Raw genomic sequence first — 25,665 nt, 5'->3', positions numbered from 1 at the left:
TGACCGGCGTTGCCTGGAGAAACGTTGTTGTGATGCCTCGTGTAAGGAGGACAAATGCGTACCATCACGTTTCCCACTTTGATAAAGGTCGGATTGTAGCCTATCGCGATTACGGTTTATCGTATCGCGACATTGCTGCTCGCGTTGGTCGAGATCCAATGACAGTTAGCAGAATATGGAATCGGTGGGTTCAGGAGTGTAATGTGGAACGCCGTGCTGGATCCCAATGGCCTCGTATCACTAGCAGTCGACATGACAGGCATCTTATCCGCATGGCTGTAACGGATCGTGCAGCCACGTCTCGATCCCTGAGTCAGGAGATGGGGACGTTTGCAAGACAACAACCATCTGCACGAACAGTTCGACGACGTTTCCAGCAGCATGGACTATCAGCTCGGAGACCATGGCTGCGGTTACCCTTGACGCTGCATCACAGGCAGGAGCACCGGCGATGGTGTACTCAACGGCGAACCTGGGTGCACGAATGGCAAAACGTCATTTTTTCGGATGAATCCAGGTTCTGTTTACAGCATCATGATGGTCGCATCCGTGTTTGGCGACATCGCGGTGAATGCACATTAGAAGCGTGTATTCGTCATCGCCATACTGGCGTATCACACGGCGTGATGGTATGGGGTGCCATTGGTTACTCGTCTCAGTCACCTCTTGTTCGCATTGACGGCACTTTGAACAGTGGACTTTACATTTCAGGTGTGTTACGACCTGTGGCTCTACCCTTCATTCGATCCCTGCGAAACCCTACATTTCAGCAGGATAATGCACGACCGCTTGTTGCAAGTCCTGTACGGGCCTTTCTGGACACAGAAAATGTTCGACTGCTGCCCTGGCCAACACATTCTCCAGATCTCTCACCAACTGAAAACGTCTGGTCAATGGTGGCCGAGCAACTGGCTCGTCACAACACGCCAGTCACTACTCTTGATGAACTGTGTTGTGTTGAAGCTGTATGGGCAGCTGTACCTGTACGCACCATCCAAGCTCTGTTTGACTCAATGCCCAGGCGTATCAAGGCCGTTAGTACGGCCAGAGGTGGTTGTTCTGAGTAGTCTACCCTTCATTCGATCCCTGCGAAACCCTACATTTCAGCAGGATAATGCACGACCGCTTGTTGCAGGTCCTGTACGGTCCTTTCTGGACACAGAAAATGTTCGACTGCTGCCCTGGCCAACACATTCTCCAGATCTCTCACCAACTGAAAACGTCTGGTCAATGGTGGCCGAGCAACTGGCTCGTCACAACACGCCAGTCACTACTCTTGATGAACTGTGGTGTCGTGTTGAAGCTGTATGGGCAGCTGTACCTGTACGTACCATCCAAGCTCTGTTTGACTCAATGCCCAGGCGTATCAAGGCCGTTAGTACTGCCAGAGGTGGTTGTTCTGAGTACTGATTTCTCAGGATCTATGCACCGAAATTGCGTGAAAATGTAATCACATATCAGTTTTAGTACAATATATTTGTCCAATGAATACCCGTTTATCATTTGCATTTCTTCTTGGTGTAGCAATTTCAATGGCCTGTAGTGTACCTACCATGCAAATGTAATGCTTGCGTCTTATCTACAAAATATTACACTCAAATGCAAGAAATTAAGAAATAGTAAACTGCGAGCATGGAACGCAACTAATGCGCTTGGCAGTTATCAGGACACTAAAATGGTGGAAGCACAACGAGTTCGGCTAGTTACCGTTTCGGCAGAGCTGTCCAAGGGGTAAAGATCCATCTATGCGGTATCAGGGCACCATCTGAAAGTAGGGCTCCTTATCCTAACGAAGACAGGGGACAAGGAAGTGGCGTGACAGACTGAGTAATGAAAAGAGAAAGAAGCGTACCTAGGAGAACATTGGAACATTTGCTTCACTGCATGACAGAGGGAAAACTGGCCATACGTGTTAATCTTTTAAGAAAAATGTATGAGGTTGACAGAGGAAAGAACTTCAATCTTTCTAAAAAATGCAGCAGGGCATTGAATTGGGCGTAAAGCGCAGGGAAGCGGACGGCAACAGCGTAGAAGGAGTTTGCGAATGCCTTCGTTTTATGGATGGACACAACCAGGATACTAGGTAAGGAGACATTGTGTTGCGAGTGTTATGAGAGGCACTGGGGCGTATCTCACTGAGCAGCCGAAGAAGCTGACTTGGCGTATAGCAGTCAGGTAGCTAGGCTGGCTGCAAATGTTCTAACTGCGCACATAAAGCACTGGAAAGGTCAAGTAGACTTGAATAAAATATTTTGTTCATATGTGGGCCCACAGCCTCCAGGAATTTTGTGAAAGAAAACATTGTCCTTAATAGGATGTACAATGTTTTATTCGTTTTGCGATTGGCCAATTTCGACACAAAGTCATTTTCAAGCACCTACAAAAGAATACATCAGTATGGACGAGTATTACATTGAATATATACGCCTTGGAGAACCACTAAGCATAACTATAATTGTGTTTAAATTCTATAGAAGTAGCGCTACTTATACATAAACATTATGCAACATGTCGTAGTTGTTCTGACATTCATTCGATAAGTCATTCCATACGTGAAGCCTTACGTGAAACAATTCATCGATATTACAATCTCGAATCATGTAACCATGTCATCTCATGTCTGAATCGGAAGACTTCTAAGAAATCAGATGTTCTAATTTCTAGCAAAGATGACATAGATAACTGTCGATAGCACACATCTTTGTATATTACATGCTTTGTTGGCGTGCCAATAAGTGCACTTTGATCTTATGTACAAAAACAGATTTTATGAATCATATTTTATAGCGTCAAGATAGTTTAATCAAAAGGGTGTTAACAAGGTCAAAGTGGTATACTTTAAAATATACATTATAAAAACCATATTTAAACATATTACTGATACAAATGGCAATCAGTACGAAACGATTATAAGAACGACATAGGATAGCAATAAAATAATGTGCGTAGTCTTAGATTTGCCAAGGATAAGATAAGGATCAAAAATGGCTCTGAGCACTATGGGACTCAACTGCTGAGGTCATTAGTCCCCCAGAACTTAGAACTAGTTAAACCTAACTAACCTAAGGACATCACAAACATCCATGCCCGAGGCAGGATTCGAACCTGCGACCGTAGCGGTCTTGCGGTTCCAGACTGCAGAGCCTTTAACCGCACGGCCACTTCGGCCGGCTAAGATAAGGATCACAGAGGGATGTATACTGTCGTTTGTTTCTCTAAAAGGCAATGCATATACCCTTGGTACAGAAATACATCGGCACAATGACATACACTGCCAGAAAAATATTAGTGCACCTGGAAAGATGCAGATTTTTATCGCATGATGTCATATGCCATTTTGGGGATGGTGGATATATTGATAATGATATCACCCATGTGTCATCAGCCAATAGGACACGTAGCTACCATAGCGCCATCTATGCCTACCCTTTAACAGCACCGAGCGAGGTGGCGCAGTGGCTAGCACACTGGACTCGCATTCGGGAGGACGACGGTTCAATCCCGTGTCCGGCCATCCTGATTTAGGTTTTCCGTGATTTCCCTAAATCGCTCCAGGCAAATGCCGGGATGGTTCCTTTGAAAGGGCACGGCCGACTTCCTTCCCTGTCCTTCCCTAATCCGATGAGACCGATGACCTCGCTGTCTGGTCTCCTCGCCGAAACAACCCCCTACCCCTTTAACAGCGAATTCTCACAGACAGAAGGCACAGTGTGGTGCCAATGTGTGAAGCAAACAGCCAACTACGCCACGGAGACGTGCTTCCTGCAGCCAGCTGAGCGAATTTGAAAGGGGTCAAATTGTGGCCTTCCGAGTGGCGGGATGCTCCTTTCGGAGAACTGTCACACAGGTTGGACGTGCTGCGTCGGTTGTGCAACGATGCTGGCCTCAGTGGTCACGTGAACATTCTAGCACCCGTGGACGAGGTCCTAGACCTCCACGCAGCACAGACGCCCTCCAGGACGGCCGTATTGTAAGGGCAGCAGTGGCAGATCGTACAGCTTGCATAGCATGGATAAGAGGGCTTGTGAGCCCAGACGTGTCAATGCGAAATTTTGCGAACCGGTTATTAGCAGTGAAAGAACAGGCACGCACACCTCTACCCCGTCTTCCACTCACGCCACAGCATCGGCGTGCTCGGCTCGTCTAGTGCCGTCAGAATATCACTTGGAAGATGAAATGGCCCGCCGTGGTCTTCAGCGATGAAAGCAGATTCTGCCTGCACGTAAGTGATGGTTGTTTGCGCATACGATGTAGATCTGGTGAGCGCTGTTTCGTAGGGCGCATTCATCCAAGACACACTGGCCCCACTGCAAGCATTATGGTTTCGGTTGCGAAAAGCTATAACTCTCTTTCACATTTGGTGTATCTGGAGGGACGCTGACCAGCACTCGATACGTGCATAATGTTGCTAGACCCATTCCTTTGCCGTTCTTGCAACAGGAAAGTGATGTGTTGTTCCGGTAGCATAATGTTTGCCCACACACTGCCCGTGAAACTCAACGTGCTCTACAAGACGTGCAGCAACTTCAGTGGCCAGCACTATCTCCAGACTTGTTTCCAATCGAGTGCGCGTGGGATATGATGGGATGAGAAATCACTCGTGCGACTCGTCAACCAACAATTCCTACAGAACTACCTGAACAAATCGAGTAAGCGTGGCACGGCGTATCTCAGGACAATATTCGCCATCTGTACGATCGACTGGATGCCAGAGTCAGGACCTGCACTGTCGCCTGTGGAGGCTACACCATGTACTGATGTTGGTGTTTCAGCATGGGTCGATACCTAGTACACCTACACCATCTACGTCTACGTGATTACTCTGCCATTCACAATAAGGAGCCTGGCAGAGGGTTCAATGAACCACTTTCAAGCTGTCTCTGTATCGTTCCACTCTCGAACGGCGAACGGGAAAAACGAGCACTTAAATTTTTCTGTGCGAGCCCTGATTTGGATTGGATTGTTTGAGGGAAGAGACCAAACAGCGAGGTCATCGGTATCATCGGATTAGGAAAGGACGGGAAAGGAAGTCGGCCGTGCCCTTTCAAAGGAACCATCCCGGCATTTGCCTGGAGCGATTTAGGGAACTCACGGAAAACCTAAATCAGGATGGCCGGACGCGGGATTGAAGCGTCGTCCTCCCGAATGCGAGTCCAGTGTGCTAAGCGAGCCCGGATTACTCTTATTTTATAGTGATGATCATTTCTTCCTATGTAGGTGGGTGCCAACAGAATGATTTCGCAATCGGAGGAGAAAACTGGTGATTGAAATTTCATGAGAAGTTCCCGTCGCAATGAAAAACGCCTTTGTTTCAATGAATTAGATATTCACGTATCATGTCTGTGGCACTCTCTCCCCTATTTCGCGGCAATACAAAACGATGTCATCCGTCAGTCTCACCTGATGCGGATCCCACACCGCACAGCAATACTACATAACAGGGCGGACAAGCGTGTTGGAAGCAGTCTCTTTAGTAGACCTGTTGCACCTTCTAAGTGTTCAGCCAACGAATCGCAGTCTTTGGGTGGCTTTACCCACAACATTATCTTCTGATCGTCCAATGTAGGGTATTTGTAATTGTAATCCCTAAGTATTTAGTTGAATTTACAGTGTTGAGATTTGTGTGACTTATTGGGTAATCGAAATTTGGCGGATTTCTTTTAGTACTCATGTGAGTAACTTCACAAGTTTCTTTATTCAGGGTCAATAGACACTTTTCGCACTATACAGATACCATATCTAAATCATTTTGCAATTCGTTTTGGCCATCTGATGACTTTACAAGACGGTAAATGACAGCATCATCTGCAAACAATCTAAGACGGCTACTCAAATTACTTAGGGAATGCCAGATATTACTTCTGTTTTACTCGATGACTTTCCGTCTATTACTACGAACAGTGACCTTTCTGACAGGAAATCACGAATCCAGTCGCACAACTGAGGCGATACTCCGTAGGCACGCATTTTGGTTAGAAGACGCTTGTGAGGAACGGTCTCGAAAGCCTTCTGGAAATCTAAAAATATGGAATCAATTTGACATCCACTGTCTATAGCACTTATTACTTCATGAGTATAAAGCGCTATGCAAAAACAGACATAATGTCTTATGGGATAACAGCAATCAGTGATTTTATAATGTTACTTAAAATCCGTCTTGATTGCAAATTTTTTTATTCATATGACCGGGTTCGGTTCATTCAGAACCATCTTCAGATCTGATATTTCAGTTACAGGAGTAACCCGACCAAATCCAGCAACATGACGTAGCATGTGAAAGTTGCTGGATTTGGACGGGTTACTCCTGTAACTGAAATATCAGATCTGAAGATGGTTCTGAATGAACCGAAACTGGTCATATGAATAAAAAAATTTGCAATCAAGACGGATTTTAAGTAACATTATAAAGAGCTAGTTGTGTTTCACAACAAAGATATTTTCTGAAACAGTGCTGACTATGTGTCAATAAATCGTTTTCTTCGAGGTACTCCATAATGTTCGAATACAAAAAATGTTTCAAATGGCTCTGAGCACTATGGGACTTAACATCCGTGATCATCAGTCCCCTAGAACTTAGAACTACTTAAACCTAACTAACCTAAGGATATCACACATGCCCGAGGCAGGATTCGAACCTGCGACCGTAGCAGTCACGCGGTTCCGGACTGAGCGCGTAGAACCGCTAGACCCCGCGGCCGGCAATGTTCGAATACAGTATATGTTCCAAAACCCTACTACAAATCGACGTTAGTGATATAGGCCTGTAATTCAGCGGATTAATCCTACTTCCCTTTTTCGGTATTCGTGTGACTTGAGCAATTTTCCAGTCTTTAGGTACGGATCTTTCTGTGAGTGAGTGGTTGTATATAATTGCTAAATATGGAACTGTTTTATCAGTATACTCTGAGAGGAACCTGACTGGTATACGATCTGGACCGGAGACCTCGCCTTTATTAAGTGATTTAAGCTGCTTTGCTACACCGAGGATATCTACTTCTATGCTTCTCGTCTTGCCAGTTGTTCTTGATTGGAATTCAGGAATATTTACTTCGTCTTCTTTGGTTAAGTAGTTTCGGAAAACCGTGTTTTTACTAATTCTGCTTTATTGGCACTGTCATCAGTGACTTCACCGTTGTTATCGCGCAGTGAAGGTATTAACTGCGCCTTGCCACTGGTGTGATTTATGTATGACCATTATCTCTTTGGATTTTCTGCCAAGATTGGAGACAGAATTTCGTTGTGGAAATTATTATAAGTATCTCGCACTGAAGTACGCGCTATCTTTCGATCTTCTGCAAAGCTTTGCCAACTTGGGGATTTTGCGTTCTTTTAAATTTGGCATGCTTTTTTCGTTGCCTCTGCAACAGCGATCTGACCCGTTTTGTGTACCATGGGGAATCAGTACCATCACTTATTATTTTCTACGCTTACATGATCAGAACGGAAGGAGTGGAGACTGTATCTGATGGTTGAGGGTGTTAAGGTATTCAGCCTAGCAGCAACTACCCTGTGGTCGCTAATCCCTGTAACCGTCGTGATACTCCCTATTTGTCCAGGATTATTTGTTGGTAAGAGGTCAAGTATGCTTTCGCAAACACTTACGCTTCGAGTGGGGTCATGTACTAATTGCTCAAAACAATTTTCTGAGAAAGCATTCAGTAGAACTGCGGATGACGTTTTATACTTGCCGCCGGCTTTAAACGTACAGCATAATCTTTCCAGCATATTGAGGGTACTTCGAAGTCATCACCGACTATAATTGTATGGCTGTGGTACCTATTTGAAATGAGGCTCAGGTTTTCTTTGAACTGTTCAGCAGCTATATCTTCTGAGTCGGGTGATTGGTCAAACGATCCAATTAATAGTTTAGTCCGATTGTCAAGTATAACCTCTACCCATACTACTTTGCAGGAACCATCTACTTCAATTTAAGGTAAACTACTTCTGACAGCAATAAATACTCCTCCACTAACTGTATTTAATCTGTCTTTTCTGAACACTGTTAGGTCGTTGGAAAAAATTTCGGCTGAACTTATTTCCGGCTTTTGCCAGCTTTCCGTTCCTATAACTATTTGAGCTTCAGTTCTTTCTATTAGGGCTACGAGCTCTGGTTCTTTCCCAACACAGCTGCGACAATTTACAACTACGATACCGATCGTTTCTACAACTACCTTACTGTGTTTTACCTACCTCATTTTAGATGGACGCCCTTTCTGTGGTTTCCTGAAGCCCTCTAACCTAAAAAACCGCCCAGTCCCTTCCATACAGCCGACGCTACCCGTGTAGCGTCTTCCTGTATGTAGTGGACTTCTCATCTATTTAGCGGAAACCCACCACCCGATGGTGCAAGTCAAGGAATCTGCAGCCTACACGGTCACAGAACCGCCTGAGCCGCTGATTCAGACCCTCCACTCGGCTCTACACCAAAGGATCGCAGTCGGTTCTATCGACGATGCTGCAGATGGTGAGCTCCGCCTTAATCTCACAAGCAAGACTGGCAGTCTTTACCATTTTCGCTAGCCGCCCGAAACCAGAGACAATCTCCTCCGATCCAAAGCGACACAGGTCATTAGTACCGACATGAGCCGCCACCTGCAGTTGGCTGCACCCTGTTCTCTTCATGGCATCCGGAAGCACCCTTTCCACATTCGGAATGACTCCCCCCGGTATGCACTAGGAGTGCACATTAGCTTCCTTCCCCTCTTTTGCGGCCATGCTCCTAAGGGGCCTCATTACGCGCCTAATGTTGGAGCTCCTAACTACCAGCAAATCCACGCTCTGTGAATGCCCAGGTCTTGCGGGCCGAGAAGCTTCCTCTGGAAGAGGGTGGACGACACATCCAGCTCAGAGACTTCATCAGCCACAGATAACGCCCGAAACCTGTTCGTCAAACGAACCGGGGAGGCCCTACTGTCGGCCCCTCGGAAAGTCTTTCGCTGCTTGTCTGACTTTTCCTCACTCGACCACTGGTGAGGAGTCAACCTCAGTGCAGGCAGTACCCGGGGCGGCCACAGCAGTAGCCGATCGAGGGACACGTCGGACGTCCTTCGCATACCCGCCTCCGATCTCCCACAGTGATGCCCCTTGGCAGCAGCCTCAAGCTGTGTGATGGAAGCCAACATCGCCTGGAGCTGTGAGCGAAGGGTCACCAATTCATATCGCATCTGCACACAGCAATCACAGTTCCCATTCATTGCTGGAGTCGTTCCTGTTTAAAACTCGTAAAAATATGCAACAAACGAATGGTGTACTCGCCTTATTATGAGCAGGAACTCGAGGTGCTCTCTCACTGACGGCCTGACTGACACTGAGCTGTTCTAACCAAAATAAACAAAAGCCTGTACGATACGAGGGTCGATAACAACGGCGGTACTTACGCTATACTGTTATTAAAATAAAATGTTGTGCCTAGTAATCACTCATACGCGCAAGAAATTACAAAAATTAACTAGTATCTACACAGATAACTGAAAATAAGTCGCTCCTGTTTGCAGCTCGTAAAAATATGTAACAAACGAACGGTGTACTCGCCTTATTAGCAGCAGGAACTGGAGCTGCTCTCTCACTGACGGTCTAACCGAATCACCTGTGCTATTGATCTGTAAATGTAATCATTTCAAGCACTGCACCTGCCCTGTTGCAACAATAAATCTTGAGTGAACTGGAAGCCTCTAAAAGGGTGTGATACATTTGTACAACACCTGCTTTACATGTATACATATTTATGTTGCTTCTCAGTGCAGAATAACTGTAAAAGGAGCCTATAATTGAAACTAAAGTGATGTGAATCTCATTATTTATGAAGAGTGTGAGAGACGTATCTGGGGATTAAAAGTTAGGTACGAATGACATATGAACATATCGTACACACATTTACAAAATTTGCTTACAATAATTTTACATTACAATTTTACAGCGTGTAGACCACTTGAGATTGTACATCGATGATTAGAAAGCGTGTTCTATAAACATTGATACAGTACATCGACGTATAAAACATAAAAGTGCACCATATAACTGGGACATACATGTTGGAAATAAAATAGTAGGTCATAAAGTCATGATGAAGCCATTAATAAAACATAAACCACATAAGTGAAGCCTTATTGATAATATAATTAACATAAGTAGGGGATATGACATCCAGATTACTATCGTTATAGACTTAAAGTGATCGCTCCAGGCAAATGCCGGGATGGTTCTTTTCAAAGGGCACGGCCGACTTCCTTCCCCGTCCTTCCCTCATCCGATGAGACCGATGACCTCGCTGTCTGGTCTCCTTCCCCAAACCAACCGACCAACCAACTTAAAGTGAGTCTATAATTACCTGTAAAATAAAGTTATGTTCTAGTACGTCGTACACAAGCAGAAAACCCACTCCACATTTCATTCTACAGAACTACGTAAGTGTTTGCAAGTAACGAAGGTAAAGCCATAACACATCTGTTTGGACGTAAATAGTTGCTTATACATACATTTGTATCTGGAAGAGGATAAACGAAACGTGAGAGCTGAGCAGGGGCAGGGGGTCGAACGTACGTGTTGGAAATTCCTGTTACAAACTTCTACGACTTGTAGATGGGAGTGATTACATAATATTTTCAATAAGAACACATGTCCGGAAATAGGTTTCCGTTCTACTACGGTTTCAATTCAGATGTTTAAGTCAGCCACTTATGCTCGAATTATTGAATTGGGTGTGACGCAGTACTGTTATTAGGTAACAATTCGGAAAGAAACATAACGAAACATCCATTTATCACTCACACACATTTGTTTATATTAACACTTAAACATTACGTGTTTACGTTATTCCAACACAAAAACGCACCAAGCATACTGTACGTACAGTACAGTACCGATGCATTACAACAGCGGCTCGATATGGGGACCACCAACGTTACAACAGACGCTGTACCTACGAAGCATCTTCTAGTACACACTGTCCATCCCACATGGTGTCTCTTCAATTTCTAGTGGGACGGCCAGAACTCGTGCCAGCACATCTTCCTCTTCCTCTATAGGAATCTCGTAAATTAAACTTTGCGCACCACATCAGGTGACCGTCTGACGTAGTGCACATCATGCTGTGTACCCTGTTGCATACCAGGACCAGCAACTCTGAGGTGTGGACGCGTTACGCATCTGGACTGAAACCGTCGTAGAACGGAAACAGTTGTTCCGGACATGGATTCCTATTCAAAATATTATGTACTCAGTTCCCTCTACAATTCCTAGAAGTTTATAACAGGAATTTCCGAACACCCTGTATACCAAGTAAATATACTACTGGCCAGTAAAATTGCTACACCAAGAAGAAATGCAGATGTTAAATCGGTATTCATTGGTCAAATATATTATACTAGAAACGACATGTTATTACATTTTCACGCAGTTTGGGTGGATAGATCCTGAGAAATCAGTACCCAGAACAACCACCTCTGGCCGTAATAACGGCCTTGATACGCCTGGGCATTGAGTCAAACAGAGCTTGGATGGCGTGTACAGGTACACCTGCCCATGCAGCTTCAACACGACACCATAGTTCATCAAGAGTAGTGACTGGCGTATTGTGACGAGCCAGTTGCTCGGCCACCATTGACCAGACGTTTTCAATTGGTAAGAGATCTGGAGTATATGCTGGCCAGGGCAGCAGTCGAACATTGTCTGTATCCAGAAAGGTCCGTACAGGACCCGCAACATGCGGTCGTGCATTATCCTGCTGAAATGTAGGGCTTTCGTGTACCCAGGTTCGTCGACGAGTACACTACCGCAGGTGCTCCTGTCTGTGATGCAGCGTCAAAGGTAACCGCAGCCATGGTCTCCGGGCTGAGAGTCCACGCTGCTGCAAACGTCGTCGAACTGTTCGTGCAAATGGTTGTTGTCTTGCAAACGTCCCCATCTGTTGACTCAGGGATCGAGACGTGGCTGCACGATCCGTTACAGCCACGCGGATAAGATGCCTATCATTTCGACTGCTAGTGATACGAGGCCATTGGGATCCAGCACGGCGTTCCATATTACACTCCTGAACCAACCGATTCCATATTCTGCTAACAGTCATTGGATCTCGACCAACGCGAGCAGCAATGTCGCGATACGATAAACCGCAATTGCGATAGGCTACAATCCGACCTTTATCAAAGTCGGAAACGTTATGGTACGCATTTGTCCTCCTTACACGAGGCATCACAACAACGTTTCACCAGGCAACGCCGGTCAACTGGTGTTTAGTCCTTGAAGTGTAACGGCCGAATTCATGAAATATGTTTTTATCTTGCCTATCATCTTGAGAGGTGGTATATGTGTAATGTAGAGCATGTTTGTATATTTTATGTAAGACTGCATTTCATGGGTTTTTATTTAAATGGTCATTTCAGTATATAAAGTTGCCACCCTTCCACCGTAAGAGTTTTTTTTTTTTTTTAAATCAAGTTGCACCTTCGGTGGCAAGTTAATTTTTTTGATTTAGTGTTTTGTACCATTTCCATCCCTCCTACGGGGTGCATAGTTTATGTGCTTGTGTGAATTGTTGAAATTTTTAGTTTAAAGTAATCTGGTGTGTTGCAGATTTGCACCAGTGTAGTCTTTCAGAGGTTGTTGTGAGCGGTCGTGACTACGGCTGTGTCAAAAGGGAGCGGCAAGGTTCTCAGCCCGAAAGCTCATACTGCCAATATTTGTTCTTTCTGCCTCTGCATAAATTGTAACTTGATATTTAAAGGGTGCTTTCTGATTATAATTTTAAATCTGTTTAAAAAAAGGGCTTTTAGGACTAAAATTTCCATTTGTTGAAAGAAATTTAATTTGTTTTCATCAGTTACCCACTGGCAACTACTTCCACGCTCGCATAGTGTGATTAAATGTGTTAATGTTCTTGATGAATCGCTAGTAAATAAAGTAAATTCTTAAGAAAAGGTTTTGAAAGTAAATTCACGGTTCAAACGCGAGCAGCAATGTCCCGATACGATAAACCGCAATCGCGATAGGCTACAATCCGACCTTTATCAAAGTCGGAAACGTGATGGTACGCATTTGTCCTCCTTACACGAGGCATTACAACAACGTTTCTCCAGGCAACGCCGGTCAATTGCGGATTGTGTACGAGAAATCGGTTGGAAACTTTCCTCATGACAGCACGTTGTAGGTGTCGCCACCGGCGCCAATCTTGTGTGAATGATCTGAAAAGCTAATCATTTGCATATCACAGCATCTTCTTCCTGTCCGTTAAATTTCGCGTCTGTAGCACGTCATCTTCGTGGTGTAGCTGTTTTAATGGCCAGTAGCGTACAAAATGTAGCATTAAGCGATTCGAAATGTGCAGAACATGAATACTGTATCTTTAAACAGTACTATTGAGGGTTACAAACTCGATTAAATCACAGGGAAAGTGAGTAATGAGTGGTACTGAACGCCGGCAGGTAGAGGTACGGTTTAACAATGGGCCGAGGAACGACAGCGGACGCATCGGTAACACGCGCGGGTCGTACGCTGCGTCTGTCTGCTTCTGGTCCTGCGACTGCGGCTAATTACGAGAGGCGTTCAAATATGAATGAGGATTTAATTACTGTTCAAGAACAAATCAGGCTGCCCGGGCACACTGCAAGCTACAAGTAAAACGGCTCCCAAACTTGCCGCAAACACAGGTCGATCTTCGTTAGTCATTCTAGCTAAAGCGTTTCTGAGCGTTATTGCAGTGAGTCTGCGGTGTCACTTACGAACTTTGCATTCAGTGCACCGAGAACGGTACACATGCGCTATTTACAGGACAGCCACTCTGCGAAAGAGATTTTGCGCTACAGTCTCGACTGTGATATCACAAATTCGCCGACAGTATTTCACCGGGTACTTCCCGCTACAAGTGAAGTCATCAAAAGAATTCATAATCATTTTTATTTCATAAATTCGCTGTTCTTCTAATGAATGAGTACTAAAAGTCGGTATCAACTTTCAGCACAAATTCGTTGTGAGCTGTAGTCGACTTAGGGAACACTCAGTAAAGACTTTTAGAAGTAATTCGAAATAATGTTTAATTAATCTTCAGGTTGAATAAATCTTCCTATTGCTATCGAAAGAAAAAGTTAGATTAGTAAAAATTCTGCCCCAGATTCTTCTTCATCGGATACTTCTCCGCCAAACAATAAGTCCATATCTATACCTGAGCTACTGTCATGATGTGAAAAATCTGAATCTGACTCTGAATGATAATCATGTGGCTGTTTGATGTTTTCTTCCTTTTTTGGCATTAATATAATGAAATCTAGATTACGTCGTTTTGTTTCTATAGCATTCCCTTTTCTTTCTTTGACGCATCTTTCCTTGTGACAATTTGCCCGAGTTCGCCATTTTTGCCGGACGCTGTGGCCGAGCGGTTCTAGGCGCTTCAGTCCGGAACCGCGCGACTGCTACGGTCGCAGGTTCGAATCCTGCCTCGGGCATGGATGTGTGTGATGTCCTTAGGTTAGTTAGGTTTAAGTAGTTCTAAGTTCTAGGGAACTGATGACCTCAGATGTTAAGTCCCATAGTGCTCAGAGCCATTTGAACCATTTCGCCATTTTCTGATAAATCCGCCACTGTTGATTTTGGAGACCAACTGGAACTATTATTTCCACACGGAAGTGAATCTGAACTGCAGTAGTGTCAACGAGTAATTCATAGATTCTACATTTCAAATCCTACGTTATAAAACGGTCAAGCATAACGTCAGAGCAGTTACATGTAAGCAGTAAAAAGCAGCCTTACCTCATTTTCTCACCTCTAGAACGACCTGCTGGGACGAATTTTCATGGAACAATAAGCTACAATAAACAAACCTGCCACCTGGTGGTCACCTCCTGAATCGATGGCAGTCAATTCAAAAACTGCGTGCGGGTTTCAACCCACGCTGCGATGTGCCTTGCCCCCACCTACCCCACTTCAAACTGGTTTGTGTAGATAGGTTTGGAGTCTATGGAAGAGTTTCCATTGCTTTTTAATTTCGACTCTAAAGGAAGGAAGGAAGATCAATAGCGAGGTCATTAGAGACGGCACACATGTTCTGATAGTCTCAACAACGCGGAAGGAAGCCTGCCGTGCCCTTTGAAAGGAACCATCTCGGCATTTGTTTGGAGCGATTTGGAGAAATCACGGTAAACCTAAATCTCGGTTGCTGCACAGGGATTTGAACCGTCGTCCTCCTGAATGAGAGTCGACTCTAAAGGTCTGGGGCATGGAAAATGAAATAGGTGATTGGTGTGGTGTAGGGGAGAGTATTCTACCTTTAGGATAGCGTACCTAGGAACACATCATGTTTCCTGGCTTGTGTATCAATCTAGTGACTGATTTTAAAGTCACATGAAGGGATGCGCACTTGAGACCGTCTCAAGAAGTTTCCGGAATTTTCTACTTTTTTATTGTTGTCTTTTCGCAGGATTTGTAAATATTTTGATTTCTATGCATTTAGTTGATCATATTAAAACTATTTAGAAGATCTTGTTAATTCCTCAGTTACAGAATTCTATAATGAGTAAAATAAAATTCTATATGTTTTTAAAACTAATTATATAACTTGCGGACAGCTGTACTTCGTCGGTCGTGCACCATTTGGTACCTTGAAACGGAAGTAGTTCTTCTCCCATACAACCTGAGGTATCTGCAAAGAACTGAGTTTCTTTAACGTCTTCAAAATTTTATCTATCTTGAAAATGGAAATTTGTGTCAGTTTCGAGTAGATTCTGTTTCAAAATGTATTTAACTTGCAATCAATTTTTGACGTTACTTCTATTTAATTTGATTTCATTTATTGCTTATTGGTGTGTAGCAGAGTAGTTCAAAAAATGGCTCTGAGCACTATGGGACTCAACTGCTGAGGTCATTAGTCCCCTAGAACATAGAACTAGTTAAACCTAACTAACCTAAGGACATCACAAACATCCATGCCCGAGGCAGGATTCGAACCTGCGACCGTAGCGGTCTTGCGGTTCCAGGCTGCAGCGCCGTTAACCGCACGGCCACTTCGGCCGGCCAGCAGAGTAGTAATGTAACAGAGAGACTACTAAATATAGTATTGACAAGATTCTCTCGACAGCAAAACTTTTAAATTTCAATAGAATATTTGTTCCTAGGCACATGACAAGGTTGTACCGTGGAATATTTTTTCACATTTGGAAAACCTTATTTTTCCGGAGCAATTTTTATAGTTTCAGAAAAAGGCTGCATTACCCAAAAAGTGAATGCTATCATTTAAAACTGGATTACGAAAAAGTGTTAAACTTCTGGTATAGAAGCAACAGTCTGAAAAGTTCCAAAGAACAACATTCACCCCTCTATGTTAATGTTGTTTATGCGCAGGAACATTGTTAATGTTACGCATTTTAATAATCATTACGTACTTACCTAGGAGACAATGGGAGAAATAAAGGGCTGTTTCTTAGCGCTAACCATAGAACAGCTTATGATCAAAACATGTCGTAAATACCGTTAGTACTGTAAGGGGTGTAAGTGTTCTTTTCCTCGATCTCTGAGCCATTCAAGTAAAGACTGCCGTATTTCGTAATTGAAATAGCATATACAGTTGAACTTACATCCAAAGACTCATGAACTTTTTCTCGATGGACGCAGGAGGTTCGCGACGTACAGTTATGGCGTCAGAGTTTCCTCAGACACTACCAGACACTACTCAGACACTACTCATACCCGATAGCTGCCACACTATGACGCCAGCAATAACACCGTTGTGCCTCTCCAAAACACTGGAAGAAAGGGATCTCTCCCCACGTCACCGCCACACTCGCCCAAGATGGTCATTCGGAGCAGTGACGAACCGTGACTCATCGATGAACACGATGCGACGCCATTTACCAGTAATACAAGCTTCCCGATCACGGCTCCGCTTCAAACGCAGCCATTTGTGTTGCAGTGTTAAAGGCAGCCTACCCATGTGACGATAATTTCCTAGTCTGACTGCTGCTAGTCTCCTACAAATGGTGCGGGATGACGCAGAATGTTGCAAGGGTTCCACTATTTATTATCAGATGGCCGGAAGCAGATGTGAAGGGGCCACAATGTTTTTGGAGCACAATACTGCTATCCTCTCCATTGTGGTGGTCAGACGTGGTCGATCGGAACCTCGACGACGAGTATAATACCTGGTGTCACTTTCCTATGCAGTCCAACATCGAGTCACTGTCACATCCGAATGCTCCACAAATCTGGATATTTCACGATTCAGCCAGATGGCCAAATAGAGTCACTGTCACATCCGAATGCTCCACAAATCTGGATATTTCACGATTCAGCCAGATGGCCAAATAGAGACCCCCTTTTAAACTATATCAGGTGCTGGTGACGCTACCTCATTTCAGTACACAACATCGCCTTGGCCTTCACACTGATCAGTTAACATCTGACAGTCGTAGTCAGTCACATTTATGAACGAGTGTACCTTGCTCGGCATGTCACAGTGTAAACACATGAGTCTCTTGGTCTGTCTTTATGGACTGGCCAGTGAACTTGTGGGAGGAAGTACCTCATGCTGTTGTGTGGAATATTTCTCCCGCAACAGGTCTTGCCAACGTGTCGTCGGCCGGTAGAGTAAACATCTGCAGCTGTTCGCGCCCCTTATATACCTTACCAGGCCTTGTAACAATACAAAACACGAAAAACATTGATGCTCTCTGTCGGCCGTTCTACCTGGCTTAGAAAATTTCAAATCTAACCATTTACATACCCGCCAATGATGTGTACGTGTGCGACGTTACATTAATATCCGACCATGTCTTCTATTTACTTCACTTTTTTGTTAGACTGTTTATTTTCTGTTTCTAGATAAAACTGTGTTTGTAATGACTGAATGCGCGTATTATTGTGGCGGGGCCGCTTTTACTTTAGACACATCGTATTAATGTTAATATAATGTTTGTAACTGTCTAAGCCTAGATGTTGAGTGTCTGTCGTAGGCTGATTATCGCCAGCTGTGGGAGCAACACTGGCCATATTCGCTAGTTAGGTGTCGAAGATGGTGAGAGTGCTGATGTGGACGTGAGCAGCTAACTTTGGAGGTATAGGCTGAAGGCTTTACTTTCGATACCTAGGAATTCCTCTTGACTCTTGACTCACCACAACAGTCTTGGTTAGAATTTAATGGTGATTCTGACACCAGTTGATAATTCTGACACCAGTTGATAATTCTGACACCAGTTGTATTTTCTAGCTTACATTTCGTTAACAAGTATGCAACTGAATTGTATCCAGCGGTGACATCTGTCGGCCTAACTCCGAGATCAAATTAGTGGCCCCACTGCAGTTACTCGGAGCGCCCCGTATTGTCTCACACGCACACCCTCCGAGCTAGTCGCACAGCTATACTGAATTACTCTGCGCAAAGCTGCCTATCTGCGTCAATACGGGAGTGTGGCGCGCTTTTATAACGGACTGCGGTAGTCTGGCGTTTGTAGCATCTGTATGTGTTAACTTCTGTATTATGTTCAAATCCGTATCCGCTTCTGCTGATACGTATACAGTGTACATAAGCTTCTCTTCAGTTTTTACCAACGTCGCCTTCAATTCGTCGTAGCTGTAGAGATGTTGACTCAATTCCAAGTGAATCATGCATTATTTCTCAACTTCTTTTTTTGTCAGGAAGCCATATCGCCCGTATTACTGAATCAAAATGAATGATTGAGATATTATATTCAAGATTTCGCTCATCACTAATGACGAGAAATACGCAAATTATTTAAAGTTATTATTTTCGTTAAAAAATTTTATTTTGTCTCTCCCGCGATTTTGGTCATACACGACGATGCAAATAATTTGGAAAGCGCCGTCTATTAACAATGTAATTTTATTATTACACACAACAGCGATTATAGATTCTTCATTTGCTTTGGGGTGTGCTTTTGTATGAACTTGTTTGTTCTGTAAGCAATGTTTACCCCTTGTTTTTTTTAATATGTTTCTTATTTTATGAGTGAATTTGTTGTGGTAGGTCACTGTATGCCATTTTTTTGCTGTATGCTACAGTATCGTGGTGCCATTTTTCAGCAGGGAAACGCCTGTCCACACATGACATGTGCCTCTATCAAATGCCTGCGTGATGTTGAGGTACTGTCGTGGTCAGCAAGATCCTCAGACCTGTCACCTATAGAACATATGTGGGACAAGCTCGGACGTTAGCTCTGTCCCAGTGGCAGTATTTAGGATATCAAGTACCAGATACAACAGTTGTGGGCCACCTTGCCTCAGGAGAAGATACAACGGCCTTATGACACCATTTCCAATCGAATTAGTGGATTCATACAGGTCAGAAAGGGTGAAAGGTCATACCCATAAGGGGACTCATGCTGCCAAGTTCTTTGTATATTTGACTGGATATTGTAATCACTGAAAAGATCACATACCTCTCAAGCCGTAAATTTTCGTTTCTTTTCTTCGACCTCTACTGGATGCTTCACTAATTTGTGAAGCAGTGTGCTTTTAAAATTGCAGTTTGTTGTTGTTCTGGTCTTCAGTCCTGAGATTGGTTTGATGCAGCTCTCCACGCTACTCTATCCTGTGCAAGCTTCTTATGCTGGCAACACTACAAAATGTTAACAACACATACTTGAAGTACAAAAAGAAACAAAATACAGAGGTGTGCATAAAAGAGTGTTGTGAGAAATGCATAGTGCTGCAGAACATCTAATGATTAGACGAAAATTATCAGTGTCAGAAACAGAAAAACAAAAATGTGCTCGCAGGCCGCATTTCCCGATGTAAGCGAGAAATCAGCCGAAAAATCGCCGTAAGTACAAATCAACCTATTCTTAACGAACTGTTTTTAGATCTAAAAAACAAATCAAAATGTAAATAACTTAATCACAGACCACTGATGATGCTTTACCTCAATAAAGCGAAACGCGTGTGGTGAAAAAATCACGCATTTTTGTAGTTGCAACATCAGACCAAAAATACCTTCAAACGGTTATAGTTGTTTACTTTCTTTGAGTAAGCGTTGTGTACTGCGTGAATAAGACACTTTCTGAAGATTTTCAGAGACACCACACGCCACCTGAAGCCTACAATGTCACAGTACTGGAAATGAAGAATGTTTTCAAATATCATGGCAAATCTTGCCTATAGTTCGACCTGTCGACCCGTACTGTGATCGTCGCACAGAACACAACAGAAGCTTAGAAGAAAAACGTACGAACGGCAAGACTGCGTACGAAAAGTTAAACGAACAACAGAAGGCAATGGCTGAGAAAGTCGTACATTCAGTAAGAAATAACATTCTAGTTGTGACTTCAAGGACGGACCGGGAGGCTCCGGTAAAACATTTGTCTACCAAACTGAGTGCCACAAATTTACAAGGTGAAAACAAGGTTATTTAAACAGTTGTGTGGGCGGGCATTGGTCCAGTCCTCTTCCGGGGGAACGAATGTCACGTGCGGTTTTTAAAGTGCCTGTACCCATCTTGAACACATCGGTCTTATCGATTCTCACTCACACCAAGGATGCACTTCTCCGTGATTCTGATCTAATCTTTTGAGGCGAGATTTCAGTTGTTCCCAAAGCCGCGCTAAGCGTTGTCGATCGACGTTTAAGGGACATCGTGATAAATAATCTGCTATATGGAGAGAAAATAATTCTGTTTGGGTGAGATACCTGTCAATTATTACCCGCCATTAGGTATGTCAATTTGAAGAACCAATGTCGAAACTACAGTTTAACGTTCACTCTTATGATCTCATGTTGAAATTCGTAAGTCGACTCAAAATATTAGGGAAAATGATGATCCTGTTTTCACTGAATGGTTACTTAAATTGGTAAGAGTGATTTATAAATAAAAAAGATAACGCCAATGAACCAAACAAAATTTCTAAATATTGTTATTTTAATTATGGTCGCTTTATTTCTACCGTATTCAATGCCACAGAAATCAAAAATTGCAAAGTTTCGCAGTTCTATTCAATGGCAATTCCATTTCCAGGAAACGATGATTGTATAACAGTTAATGAATATGTCATTTCCTATTTTTTACCTGGAAAGGCAAAGGTTTACTCAGTTCTTATTCTATCCAACTCGAAGAAATAAACAACGTTGAGTTGTACCCCAAAGAATTCTTTAATTGTGTGGATAGAAAGCCTAGGTCAAGATCGTTAAAATTCCTTTATTCGTTACTAGTTTCAGCTCATTGACGAGACATGTGCATATCAGTAAAAATTATTACTTAATTCAGTGTGTATATGCCACCAGTCATTACACATCGTTATAATCTGTTGAGCTGATTAGCTCTTGTTGTCATGTACACAATCATCTAGGTTGTCATGGTCACATAATTTACAAGGTTAGACATATACATCTCCAGTGCTCACACTGGCATACTTGCGTTTAAATATAAAGTGGTTGGCGGTAGTAACTATCCTATAGACCTTGACTAGATCTCAATATAGCGTATCACTCACAACGATAGCTACAGGAACATGCAAGAAGCTACATTATGTCAAATAACAACCTATTCTTAAATTCTTTAAATCCGTCCGGTTTACCACCTCATCAATTGCTTTTAAGGAAAAACGCTTTTATAATGTTAATTAGAGATACTATCTCTAATCATGAATTAATTAATAGTGCAAGAGCAGTGGTAACTCACTTAGGCGAGCACATCATCACTCCTAAATTCATTCGCTCTGAAAAAACAGTGCTCGTACCCCGTATTAACCTCACACGTCCTGATCCAACCATGCCTTTCCAAATGATACGAACACAATTCGCAATAAAAATAATCTTCACTATGAACATTAATAAAGCACAATGTCAGACGCTTTAGTGAACAGGACTGCATTTACCAGAACCTTTTTTTTCGCACTGACAGTCATACGTGGCTTTTTCACGAGTTCGCACATTCAGTGATATTTATGTTTGTACTTAAAACACATACAGCCAAAAAGTAAACGATGATCACTTTATAACTACTAACATTGTTTTCAAAGGCGTTTTGTGGAATAAAGGAGTTTTAAAAAGTAAATTTAATCTGACAAAAGCAATATCTGCTTTTTATATGATTTACAATTAATCATAGTGTATATAATGATACCGATTTTTACAATGAGACTAATATTTGTTACACTATTCGAAATATAATACCTGTTATTAATTAGTTATTAAAAATTTCCATTTACTTATTTCTCTATTACAATATATTTTGTTGGTGTCTGATAAGGACAGTGCGCCAATTATTTGCATGGGTCACCTAGTAAACTAAATTTAAGTGGAATGCAGATAGATTAGTGCGCTGTAGTTGTTAGTTGCTGTTTCCCATACCATTCTCTCAGCCACCGTAGCATATCATAGACTTTATTATCAACAGTGGCTCTCGCATAAACCACTACCAGACGATCACCAGAGTGCTTCTAAAATACTGTCCCAATCTATGGACTGGAGGGAGGGAAATATCGTGAGCGCCCAGATGGACCGTTGCAGGAATCCCTTGGTGTTGCGTTTAATCAGTTTCCGGTTTCCCGCAGGCCGCTCCAGCCTCACCCCTTGTAGCAGACGGCGAAGCCGCGTCAGAGCGGCGCTGGTAGCTGTATTACTGAGTCGCGTGAATGACGCACAATCCAATGGCAACCAAAGGCACCTGCGCCGTCAGTCACGATTGCTCTTGTGTATTTCCGATGGGGTTTGTGCCTCATTTATTGCGTGGTCTATCGACCGATCCTGTCTAAAATCGAACAGACCCCGGAGATTCCTCCTTGCAGTTTTAATGTCCCGTAACTATAGTAATAATAATAATAATAATAATAATAATCTGTTTGTCCGGAGCGGCTACACAGGAAGCGCTCGCAGGCCTTATCCAGTGAATTTATAAGAAAACAGGCACGTTCTACTTACACTAAAGACCAATATTCTTAACAATTGTTTGCTGTAGGATTCTTAGTATATTCTGAGTTCGAGTACAATAAATTTCCTTGCGTCATAAAAGCTTTTGTCTAAAAATCAGCACAGGTTCAGGAAACATCTTTCGTGTGAAATTCACCTTGTTTTTACTCGCACGATATCCTGGAACCATGGATGGAGGGCAATTGGAACATACCATATTCCTACGTTTCCGGAAAGCGTTTGACACACTATCCCTCTGCAGACAGTTAACGAAGGTCCGAGAACACGGAATAGGTTCTGAGATATGTGAGTGACTCGAAAACTTTTTTAAATAATTGAACCCTGTACACTGTCCAGGGTGGTGACTATTCTTCAGAGACAAGATTATTATCAGTAGTGTTTTTTTTTTCCTTTATTGAGTTTCAATTGCCCCCCGAAGAGGGTGGGCTGGCAGCAGCTTAGTACGTCCCTCTCCAGCGTACAGAATCTGTTTTAAAAAAATGAAGATAATAAATAATAAAAGCAGGCAATAAAATCGGTGACTTAAATGATAAAATGGTGGAAAATTGTGGAACTTAAAACATGAAACAAAGGGTTGGCGATGCTAATAAAATACACAGGAAGCAGACAGGTAAAATAATAGACAGACAATTAAAAAACACGGCGACAGTCTGGTTTCTGTTCGCAAGAAATATAAAAATCACACCCAGCGACAGCATGATTTCTGTTCGCAACACTTTGGAAAGAAGCACAACACTGAACACTCACTTGAACACTGTACTAAAAAGCTGGCACAATATGACACACCACAGCCGAGGGCAGACGGGGGGAACCTGGGCAGATGATGGGAAAGAAAAAAGGGGGAAGGAGAGGAAAAACGAAGTGGGGGGGGGCAGGGGGGGGGAGGAGCCGACGTAGGGCGAGGACTCATAAGAGGGGGGGGGGGGTTGGGCACACACGAGAGGGAGTGGGGAAAGGCAGAGGAGGGGAAGGCAAAAGGACTCGGGTGGGGAGGAGAAGGGGAAAAAAACAGGATGGAAGAGGGACCACAGGGAAAGGACAGAGGAAAGGAGGGCGAGATGAGGAACAGAATTGATAGGAGGGATAAATGGAGGGAGAGAGGGCATCATCCAAGAGGGGGAGTTCATGGAAGTCAGTAGTGCCTCAGGGACGAGTAATAAGACCTCTGGTTCTCTGCATACATATAGGATCTGACGGATAGGGTGAGCAGGAATCGGCAACTGTTTGCTGATGACGCTGTAGTGTACGGAAAGGTGTCGTCGTTCAGTAACTGTAGGGCAGATCTCAGAAACGGAGCGGGTGTAAGTGTAATGTTCGGCTTGCATACTTTACAAATCAAAGCGCCGCTGTTACATCAATGCTAACGGGCTTCCTTCGCTCCACTGTAGTTCTGCGTGTATAACGATTCTGAGAATGATGGCGGTGCGGTTGCTTCATACTGTGTGGTTGTAATTAAACTTTCCGTATTTATCACGTTATAACACAGAAACTAATTACCGTACGAATACCAAACATGGTAGCATTAATGTCAAGGAAACGTGGAAGAGAAATAATGCAGAATCATTTCAATTGAAACACTTTTAATGTGCTGCTACGGTTCATCATACTATTATATACCAGTACCATTACAGCTACAAAAAGAGGCTCAATATGGTGCCCATCAGTGTCCAGAAGAGTCTGAAAGCGCAGGATTTCATTCTGCACAGCAGAAAGAAGCAAGTATGCTGGCTATCTCTGCGCGTCACACCAGCGCACGTGGGAATGTTCCCTTGGTAAATCTTGTCCAATAGGTAGTCCCACAACCAGAAATCTCAGGGAGTGAGATCAGGTTATCGTGCCGGGTAGGCATTTGGAAACGATCGACTGATAATTCGACTGATGTTTCGGAGAAGCAGGTGAACTTCACGAGCGATGTGCCTTAGGACCCCATCTTGCATGGAAACTGTTGAGTTCAATGCGTCTCTCTCCTGCAGGGTAGGTATGACATGCTGGCAAAGCATATCGCAGGAACGCAGGCTAGTCACACTGTGAAACGTCCCCTTAGAAAAAACTATAAATTGCTGTGCTGGTAAACTTCTACGTTATTTGATACAGAGACAGCTGAGTAAAACTGAACGTACTCAGACATTTCTCTCTTTACTTATTCTGATCATCAATAAACTGACACACAATATTTTTAGCCCAAAGCAATCTGACTTTCAATAATCCTTACAAAATAATGTCCCTGACTAACAATAACGAACTACTGCAATACAGCGAGCGCCAATACTGCCAGCTAAATAAAAGATTCTAACTACAAAAGGCACTAACTACTGATAGGCATAACCGAGCGAGGTGGCGCATGGTTAGACACTGGACTCGCATTCGGGAGGACGACGGTTCAATCCCGCGGTCGGCCATCCTGATTTAGGTTTTCCGTGATTTCCCTAAATCGCTCCAGGCAAATGCCGGGATGGTTCCTTTCAAAGGGCACGGCCGACTTCCTTCCCCGTCCTTCCCTAATCCAATGAGACCGATGACCTCGCTGTCTGGTCTCCTTCCCCAAAACAACCAACCAACTGATAGGCATAGTTAGCAAATGAAAGATTTTGATAGAAAACAAACAATGTATTTACCTTAATAGCGTTCAAAAGTTATATATATATATATATATATATATATATATATATATATATATATATAAAACAAATTTCCTTTTTGTGACGGAAAAACGTCCAGATCGTCCGCATCTCTCTCTCCACATCCACCACTGCTGGCGGCTCACCTCCAACTGCGCAACGCTACGTGCTGTTCACATCCAACTAC

This window comes from Schistocerca nitens, chromosome 3 (genome assembly GCF_023898315.1).
Source record: "Schistocerca nitens isolate TAMUIC-IGC-003100 chromosome 3, iqSchNite1.1, whole genome shotgun sequence".
NCBI classification, from domain to species: Eukaryota; Metazoa; Arthropoda; class Insecta; order Orthoptera; family Acrididae; genus Schistocerca; species Schistocerca nitens.
This window is presented reverse-complemented; position numbering follows the sequence as displayed.